Source organism: Dendronephthya gigantea, unplaced genomic scaffold (genome assembly GCF_004324835.1).
Source record: "Dendronephthya gigantea isolate DGI-Jeju-01 unplaced genomic scaffold, DenGig_1.0 000435F, whole genome shotgun sequence".
NCBI lineage: Eukaryota > Metazoa > Cnidaria > Anthozoa > Malacalcyonacea > Nephtheidae > Dendronephthya > Dendronephthya gigantea.
The window spans coordinates 10,672-20,812 of record NW_021163445.1 but is presented as its reverse complement, the minus strand read 5'-3'; the positions used below and the strand labels follow the sequence as shown (position 1 = coordinate 20,812).

General features: G+C 36.9%; 1 long non-coding RNA gene across 2 annotated transcripts; it reads left to right on the top strand.

Moving 5' to 3' along the window:
• Positions 1-788: 788 nt before the first annotated feature.
• Positions 789-2,834, top strand: LOC114543309. Of its 2 annotated transcripts, none has more exons than XR_003689975.1 (3): positions 789-1,709; positions 1,915-2,358; positions 2,722-2,834. It is a non-coding gene; the product is annotated as an uncharacterized LOC114543309 (long non-coding RNA). The 2 variants fall into 2 exon arrangements; XR_003689976.1 differs by lacking the exon at positions 2,722-2,834 and having other exon boundaries at positions 1,915-2,114; positions 2,214-2,715.
• Positions 2,835-10,141: the final 7,307 nt, after the last annotated feature.

Below are 10,141 nucleotides of genomic sequence, written 5' to 3'. Positions count from 1 at the left end.
AAATTGGAACTTGTGAAAGAATGATTAGAAAATCAAACGTCAGCAGGATGAACATGGCAGATCCGAAGATCGCCGCACCGTTCACCCTATGGCCAACAAAACTCACAAAAAGTGTGAGAACTCTCATACAGATGAGAGATAAAGACAAAATCAAACGTCAGCAGGATGAACATGGCAGATCCAAAGATCGCCGCACCATTCACCCTATGGCCAACAAAAAACTCACACAAAGTGTGAGACCTCTCATATAGATGAGAGATAAAGACAAAATCAAACGTCAGCAGGATGAACATGGCAGATCAGAAGATCGCCGCACCGTTCATCATATGGCCAACAAAACTCACAAACAGTGTGAGAACTCTCATATAGATAAAAGATAAAGATATAATAGATAAAGGCGCTAAAGCGGTATTTAAGAAGTAATCACGAGTAAAGTTGTCAAATGTCAAGTTATATTATAAAAGTAAATGTAATGTACGACAGCTTGTTATATATATATATATATATATATATATATATAATATATATAATATATATATATATATATATATATATATATATATATATATATATCTATATATATATATATATATATATATATATATATATATATATAACAAGCTGTCGTACATTACATTTACTTTTATAATATAACCTTGACATTTTGCAAACTTTACTCGTGATTACTTCTTAAATACCGCTTTAGCGCCTTTATCTATTATATCTTTATCTTTTATCTATATGAGAGTTCTCACACTGTTTGTGAGTTTTGTTGGCCATACACTGTAAAAACTGAATGGTTGAAATGACCAAAAAAAAAGGTTGCAACCATTTAAAATGGTTGTTTCAACCAATTAAATTGGTTAAAACCAAATTAAAATGGTAGAAATAACCAATAAAAAATTGGTAAAATGGATATGAAAGCTCATATTGGTAAAAACAACCAAATATATTTAGTAGCAACAAATAAAATTTGGTTAAATTTACCAATTACTCTTTGTGGTCAATGGGGTATATTTGTAGACTTCTGGTTCTATGTTCTATTGAATCCAATAAAATATGCTAGAATGCTATAGCACATTCTAAATCCTATGGCTATAGAATATTCTATAGGACTTCTTATGATCTTATGCTATATAGAATTCCATTGCCGTATTCTATAGAATTCACAAATCCTATAGAATTTACAAATCCTATAGAATATTAAATCTTAAAATTAAATTTCTCAGCAAAAATCACTCGTTTTGTAAGGACAAATCACACATGCATGTATCTGTAAACTGTCTTCATAATATACCTGTTCGCAGGTTACGTGGCGGGCGTTTTGCCCAAAGAGGACCGCAAGGTTATGTGGGACTTGTATAACCGACACGCGTTATTTTCAAATTTTGAGCGCGTCTTTGACTCTTTGTCATCGGTTCAAGGTTTTATAGTAGAATTTAGTGAGTTTTTCTTTCGTATTTTAACATAAAATACGCGTTATTTGAATTTGTCAATGAGTAGTCATGCGAAATTGGTGAAACACGCTGGATTAATATGCGAGGAGATCCGGATTATTTGTGAATAGTGACTGTGATCGCGAGGAAGAAGTAATTGTGTCATGGCCATGTGGAATTTCTAAAGTTGATAAGAAAATAATCAAAGGTTCCATTCAACTATCTACAATTTCAACAACAACATGTGTACAGCTAAAGTATTATAATTCAGTGGTGAGTGTGTTTGTATATAGTATATGTTTATATTTAAAATATTGACTTTTTTTCAGATCAGACTTTGTATGGCTGCTGGACACTTTTTCAAAACTTTGTCTAGCTGTCACATGCCTACTAGTATTAATTAAATATGAAATGCCCTCTATATATAACCATGCACTGAGTCATTTTAATAAAAGATTACTTTATTCACTCCATCAAGGCTTCAAGATCACCTTTAAGTGCAAGATTCTTGTGACTGATGCTGAATCAGAAATCCTCAAATTCTGATGCTGAATCAGAAATCCTGGATGCAAGAACAACTTTGCTCTCATTCCATCCCTGGGAAACTTTCAAATTATGCCTTTAAAGAAAAGGATGCAAAACCCCAACTCGACCCAGAGAAAGTTAAGAGTATATGTGGTAAGTAGTAATTGTTAGTAACTATTTGTGGAAGTTAATATATCTTATATACATATCTTGGTTTATCTAATTGTTGACTTTTACTTTTTCTGTGTGTAGAGCATCATTTCGATGCACATGGTTAAGATGCCCAAACATTGATTCAAAGAAGCCATCAATGCTGGCTGTTCTGGAAAAGAACAAGAACAAAGATGTCCAACACATTATTGGTCTATTAGAGGATTGTCACCCGAACTAGAAAAAGGTATCTACAGATATATATGTATATAATATACAATGTTGAACTATGCAAATCACATTTATTATGTTGCCTGCTGAATCTTGTAATCAAACTTATTTAATAGAAATTGAAAACCATTGCATCTACACTGCCCCGCTGCATCAGTTGAGGCAGAGAAAGACCTGGACAATTATTTTGGGAAATTGTCCCTGTAAATATTAAACTATAGTTCAAGAGTTACTCCATAAGAACTAAAAATATGCTCAAGTGGCTGCTTGTCATGTGTAGGGTCTTGCTCTTTTGTGTCCCAGGATTTTTGCCATATGTAAATGTTTTATTTCCAAGCTTAGGAATATAAAGTTTTATAATTTTTAACTTTTATTTTAGGATGACAGTGGTGTTGAAATTTAGACCATTGTAAAAAAAGAACATTCCCGAAGTTGCTATTAACTGGATCTCTTGGTTACATCCATTCACTGGACCTTTTGGCTGAAGGCATGGTAGCATAAAGTTTAAGCAGTTTTCCATCTTAAATGCTGTTGTGTGTTTGCTGACTGCATTGTATGTATCCAACGCAGAGAACCCTAAAGATGGAGGTGGGTAGACAAAGAATGTGTTCCTTCTTCTGGACCAGATATTACTACAAACAGACGGAAAAACGAACATTCCAATTGGAGTTAAAAACTTTTTACCGCAGCTTTGAGAACCTGGAAATGACTTAAGTATAGATAGATGAATCCTAGTAAGATAAGTGTTTGAATGTAGTACTTTGTATATATGTATAAATGCAAATAACCATTAGGATAATTTATTTATTATATTAGATCTTTTATAATATATATGTGTGTTTTGACAAAATTTGATTTGAAGTGCTCTGAATTTCAGGATAATTTAACCAATCCTTAATTGGTTGAAATAATTGGTCAAAAAAACCATTGCACATTGGTTACATTAACCAAATTCAATATAGGTTACATCAACCTATTAAATATTGGTAGATTCAACCAATATTAATATTGGTAATTTTAACCAAAACGAATTTGGTAAAAAAATAACCAAATTTTAATTGGTTGTCCTGGTTGCATCCAGGAGAACCTTTTTTTTTTGGTTGTTTCAACCATTCATTTTTTACAGTGTATGATGAACGGTGCGGCGATCTTCTGATCTGCCATGTTCATCCTGCTGACGTTTGATTTTGTCTTTATCTCTCATCTATATGAGAGGTCTCACACTTTTTGTGAGTTTTTTGTTGGCCATAGGGTGAATGGTGCGGCGATCTTTGGATCTGCCATGTTCATCCTGCTGACGTTTGATTTTGTCTTTATCTCTCATCTGTATGAGAGTTCTCACACTTTTTGTGAGTTTTGTTGGCCATAGGGTGAACGGTGCGGCGATCTTCGGATCTGCCATGTTCATCCTGCTGACGTTTGATTTTCTAATCATTCTTTCACAAGTTCCAATTATCAATTACGACAAATAACGGACGAATCCTCACTATTGAATGTTCGCCATTACGGGGGATAGTTTTATTTCTCGCACAACGACAAAATTTGGGTGCGGTTGCTTTACTATCTAAAAACTCATTACGCCATAAGTATCTATTTCTGCTTTTAAAGTTTTATTTCTTAGAATGCCACCCGTACGTCGTTCTAAGCGTGTCGCCGCTCCATCAGCCGTTTTTGCGAGAGTCTGTTCAGAACCAACCAACAACATCTCGTCGAACTCGAAGTTCGTCCAATGCTGTATCTGTTGGTGCCGCCCCGTCAACGTCAACTGTGCCCGTGAGTCAAGCGACTTTGCCCTCTCTTTCGAGTGAGCTTATCTCAACGCTGGTGTCTTCGGTTACCGAGGCAGTCACGCAAAAGCTAGCTGGTTTCTTACCAACCTCTGCGTCTTCCACATCCACAATGGCGTCTGCCCCAACGGATTCTACCTCCGGAATCGAAATCTCAAACCAGGGTCCCAATGCAGATTCTATATATATATATATATATATATATATATATATATATATATATATATATATATATATATATATATATATATATATATATATATAGATAGATAGAGAATTTTATAACATTTTAGTTGCTTGAAGAATGGCCCCCCGATAACTTCGGTATAATTTATATTGCCCGATTCGATTAAAATGGACCCCGTCAGGTAGAAATGGCGTCATGGAAGGTCGTATAAAGCCATGGTGTGTCCATAAAAACACTCTCGGGACCTTCTCTAAAACTACCTGTAGATAATTGTTCAGCATTAAACGCTGCTTTTCAAAAAGAGGGTTGTTCTTTCGCGGGGAAATCATGCATGCGCATACCAATTTTACGTGATATTGATCCAGCAATAAAGCAACCAAGTCGTCAATGCGTGACCCGACTGTTTCGGGCCTTAAGGAGGACAAATCGTTCGTGCCTATCTCCAGAATAACAATATCTGGGGCACACCGAGAAACTACGCCTAAATCAAATTTGCGAATCTTCTTCACTGTTCTACCTCCTATACCGTGTAGAGAAACTCTCGCTGTGCCCTTGAGTTTAAAGGTTGGGCACATGCGAATATCCCGTTTATGTTTCAGGTCGCACTGTAGGCGACGAACAAATGAGTGTCCCAGGACCAAAACTTTTGGGGGTACCATTGTGTATTCGTAGCTACTATCTATAAAAACCCTTCTGGGAGAAACTATTAAAATTATCTATCTATCTATCTATCTATCTATATGTATATCAACATATAAATATATAGAAAAACAAGTAGAACACTTCTGTAAATACCTTTCAACTTTAAAGGAGATCTTTCTTTCGCGATGTCACGCTTAAACTGACCGTTTATGGTTTGGGTATTCGGTCTTTGTTAGTTTTCGATTTGCTGCTGGCCATTGACCACCTTTCCCATATTGCGTGCCATCCATTACCTGTCGGTCTTTTAGATAGGACGCAAAGCCCATAATATAAGATTTTTAATTATCGTCGGCAAGGCGTATCCCCTTGGGGGAACACCTTGCCTTAATAGTCTATTTATAAAATCACATTACATAAATTTCTTATTTCCTTCGTAAATATTTTGTTTTATATTATACTGTACAATCATTCACATGATGGTTATAGTCGGTGCAAACACGCAGTTTGCTTGCAACTGCACATACCATTGTTGTTTTTGGAACTTAAAATTTTTGCCAAAAGGATTTACTCGTTGTGATGTTTAATATTGGAGATAAGTTGTTTTTTTTAATTACATTGTACTAGATTATACAGGTGCGCTCAAAAGTTATTGGACACACAGTTTTTTGATTATTATTTTGTCTGGTGGATTTGGTCGGATAATAACAACTTATTTTAACACAGAATTTGAAATAAAATATTTTAGTATTCAAAAGAGCACTCGTGCGTGCCAGCGAGCGCGATAGATTTAAAACAGCTCCCCAGCACAGACGAGACCTAATAGCAGACGGCACACGAGTGTCTGTATCAACAATAAAGAGACGTTCGAAAGAAGGTAATATGAATGGACGAGTACCAAGAAAGAAACCATTGATAAGTTAAGTCAATGTGCTGGCCCGTCTAAAATATGCGTTAGCGAAGAGACATTGGACAGCTGATCAGTGGTTAAAAGTGATGTGGTCTGACGAAAGTACATTTAATCTTTTTCCCAATTGTGGTAAAGTGTATGTGCGGCGGCGACCTGGCAAAAAGTTCCAACGCAAATGTCTTAAACCCACTGTCAAACACGGAGGTGGAGGTATCATGGTTTGGGGCTGTGTTAGCGGGGCTGGTATGGGCAAAATAAAAAGGTTGGAAGGAAAAGTAGATGCTGAAGACTATTATCGCATACTACGTCACGAAATGGCGCCCACTATGAAACTCCAAGGTGGCCGGCAGTCTTTCGTTTTTATGCAAGACAATGCCTCCATGCATACAGCTAAGAAGAATCTAATGTTCCTTGAGCGAAATAACTGTGACTTGCTGGACCATCCTGCCCAATCACCTGACTTAAATCCATTGGAGAATATTTGGTGGGCAATAGAACCTCTTCCTTCTAATGCAAATGATTTGTTCGAGAAAATTCAGCAAATTTGGAATAACTATCCCAACGATAAAACTGATTAGATACATAGAATCAATGCCCAGTCGTATAGAGGCAGTTATTCAGGCCAAAGGATGTCATACCAAGTACTGATTTGGCGTGAAAAAGGTTGTTTTGTGATGTGTGATGTGCTACTGATAATTGTGCAATTTGCATAAATGACAAGGCTATATAGTATGTAGCTCGTAAATGTTGTATTAAAGCATAAACTTTTGAATACTAAAATATTTTATTTAAAATTCTGTGCTAAAATAAGTTGTTATTATCCGACCAAATCCTCGCCAGACAAAAAAAAATCAAAAAACTGTGTGTCCAATAACTTTTGAGCGCACCTGTATATTTACATATCTATAGAGTATATGTTTTTTGTTTAAATATTCATTAAATCAGTATCATATTTAACATTTACATATAACCCAGTGGCACCAATAGGGCTAGTAACATGCTATGGAAGAAATGTTGCAAACACTTTTTAGAAACAGATTTTAAATGATTTTTCCATAGGTTTTCGCACTTTGTATACATGATAATGTTCGCTTAATTCTACTGTTTCTAAAACTTCAATATATATATATATATAGTACTATAAGGTATCATAAAGTACTACGAATTACTTATATAGTAAATAATCACCAAAACGTTTAGGAGGCCAACACTGCCTTCTTGGTTTAGGCGATAGCTATCCGTTTTGACGCGAAACTTCACAGTCACGACCGCTGGATTCGATCGATTTCTTCAACAACTGTTTCCGAGACAACGTGTCCGCGATGTTTTCTGGACCCGGAAGATACTTAACAGTAAAATCATAAATCTGCAATCTCAGAACCCACCTTTCGACTCGTGCAGAGGGCCTATGGGTTTTGGAATAAATCACTTCTAATGGTTTATGGTCTGTCAAAACCTCAAAGTGAATCCCGAACAAATACACATGAAAACGCTCACAAGCCCATACTATACTTAATGCTTCTTTCTGCGTCTGAGAATACCGCCTTTCCATGTCAGAAAGACATCTACTAGCATATGCTACAACCTTCATTACATTTTGTTCCTTTTGCACAAGCACTGCACCAAGACCAACAGGACTAGCATCTGAGATTATCGACGTTTCTGCATCCTTATCAAAAAAAGCCAATGAATCAGCGGTAGACATCGTATTCTTAAGCTCTTGAAACACCTTATTCTGTTCATTTCCACAAACAAAAGGTGTAGTTGTCCTGGTTAACTTCCGCAGGGGTTCAGCCGTTATAGCTAAATCTGGAATGAACAGACTACAGAAATTTACCAGACCAAGAAAACTCCGAACTTCAGAGGCTGTTTTCGGCTCCGTAGCATTCACCACAGCCCTGACTTACTCCTCTGTGAGCCCAATTGTAGTGTATATGCCTTGTCTCTGGTACGGATTGATACAGATTGATCTAGTCTTCATAAAATGTTTTATTCTCTGTTTTATTCTATGTTACAGCATCATCCAGCAAGCCAACAACGGTGCTAATTACGCATGCATATTTATACCTTACAGCCTAATTAAATATTCAATATATATATATATCACATAGACTACAAGATCTGGAGCTGAACGCCCATGGTCATTTAATTTACTTTATCCTTTTCACAAAGTTCATAATGAAAAACGGTTATGGTAGGATTCGAACCATCGATTAACACTTCGGAGACCATTGTTTTCGCCACTAGACCACAAGGTCTTGTGCTGAACGGTTATGGTTATTTATTTTACTTTATCCTTTTCACGAAGTTCATAATGAAAAACGGTTATGGTAGGATTCGCACCATCGATTTACCACTTGGGAGACCATCCTTCTCGCCACTCGACTACAAGGTCTTGTGCTGGATGGCCATGGTTATTTAGTTTACATTATCCTTTCACGAAGTTCATAATAAAAAAAGCTTTTGGCAGGATTCGACCCATCGATTTAACACTTGGGAGACCATCGTCTTCGCCACTAGACCGCAAGGTCTTGTGCTGAATGACCCTGGTTATTTAGTCTACGTTATCCTTTCATGAAGTTCATAATAAAAAATAGTTTTGGCAGGAATCGAAACATCGATTTAACACTTGGGAGAAAATTGCCTTAGCCACTTGACCACAAGTTCTTTGGGTGAACGGCTATGTTTATTTGATCTACTTTACTGTTTTAACGAAGTTCATAATGAAAAAGGGTTATGGTAGGATTCGAACCATCGATTTACCACTTAGGAGACCATCTCCCTCGCCACTAGACAGCAAGATCTTGTGCTGGATGGCCATGGTTATTTAGTTTACTTTATCCTTTTACGAAGTTCATAATGAAAACGGTTATGGTACGATTCGAACCATCGATTTAACACTTGGGAGACCATCGTCTTCGCCTCTAGACCGCAAGGTCTTGTGCTGGATGACCATGGTTATTTAGTTTACTTTACCCTTTCCACGAAGTTCATAATGAAAAACGGTTATGGTAGGATTCGAACCATCGATTTACCACTTATGAGACCATTGTCCTCGCCACTAGACGCAAGATCTTGTGCTGGATGGCCATGGTTATTTAGTTTACTTTATCCTTTTACGAAGTTCATAATGAAAACGGTTATGGTCGGATTCGAACCATCGATTTAACACTTGGGAGACCATCGTCTTCGCCACTAGACCGCAAGGTCTTGTGCTGGATGACCCTGGTTATTTTAGTCTACTTTATCCTTTCACGAAGTTCATAATAAAAATTAGTTTTGGCGGGATTCGAAACATCGATTTAACACTTGGGAGAAAATTGTCTTTGCCACAAGACCACAAGTTCTTCGGGTGAACGGCTATGTTTATTTGATCTATTTTACCGTTCTTACGAAGTTCATAATGAAAAACGGTTATGGTAGGATTCGAACCATCGATTTACCACTTATGAGACCATTTTCCTCGCCACTAGACGCAAGATCTTGTGCTGGATGGCCATGGTTATTTAGTTTACTTTATCCTTTTACGAAGTTCATAATGAAAACGGTTATGGTAGGATTCGAACCATAGATTTAACACTTGGGAGACCATCGTCTTCGCCACTAGAACGCAAGGTCTTGTGCTGGATGACCCTGGTTATTTAGTCTACTTTATCCTTTCACGAAGTTCATAATAAAAAATAGTTTTGGCAGGATCCGAAACATCCATTTAACACTTGGGGGAAAATTTTCTTAGCCACTAGACCACAAGTTCTTCGGGGGAACGGCTATGTTTATTTGATCTACTTTATCGTTTTCACGAAGTTCATAATGAGAAAAGGTTAAGGTAGGGTTCGAACCATCGATTTAACACTTGGGAGACCATTGTTTTCGCAACTAGACCACCAGATCTTGTGCTGAACGGTTATGGTTATTTCATTTACTTTATCGTTTTCACGAAGTTCATAATGAAAAACGGTTATGGTAGGATTCGAACCATCGATTTAACACTTGGGAGACCATCGTCCTCGCCACTAGACCGCAAGGTCTTGTGCTGGATGACCCTGGTTATTTAGTCTACTTTATCCTTTCACGAAGTTCATAATAAAAATAGTTTTGGCGGGATTCGAAACATCGATTTAACACTTGGGAGAAAATTGTCTTTGCCACAAGACCACAAGTTCTTCGGGTGAAAGGCTATGTTTATTTGATCTATTTTACCGTTCTCACGAAGTTCATAATGAAAAACGGTTATGGTAGGATTCGAACCATCGATTTACCACTTATTAGACCATTG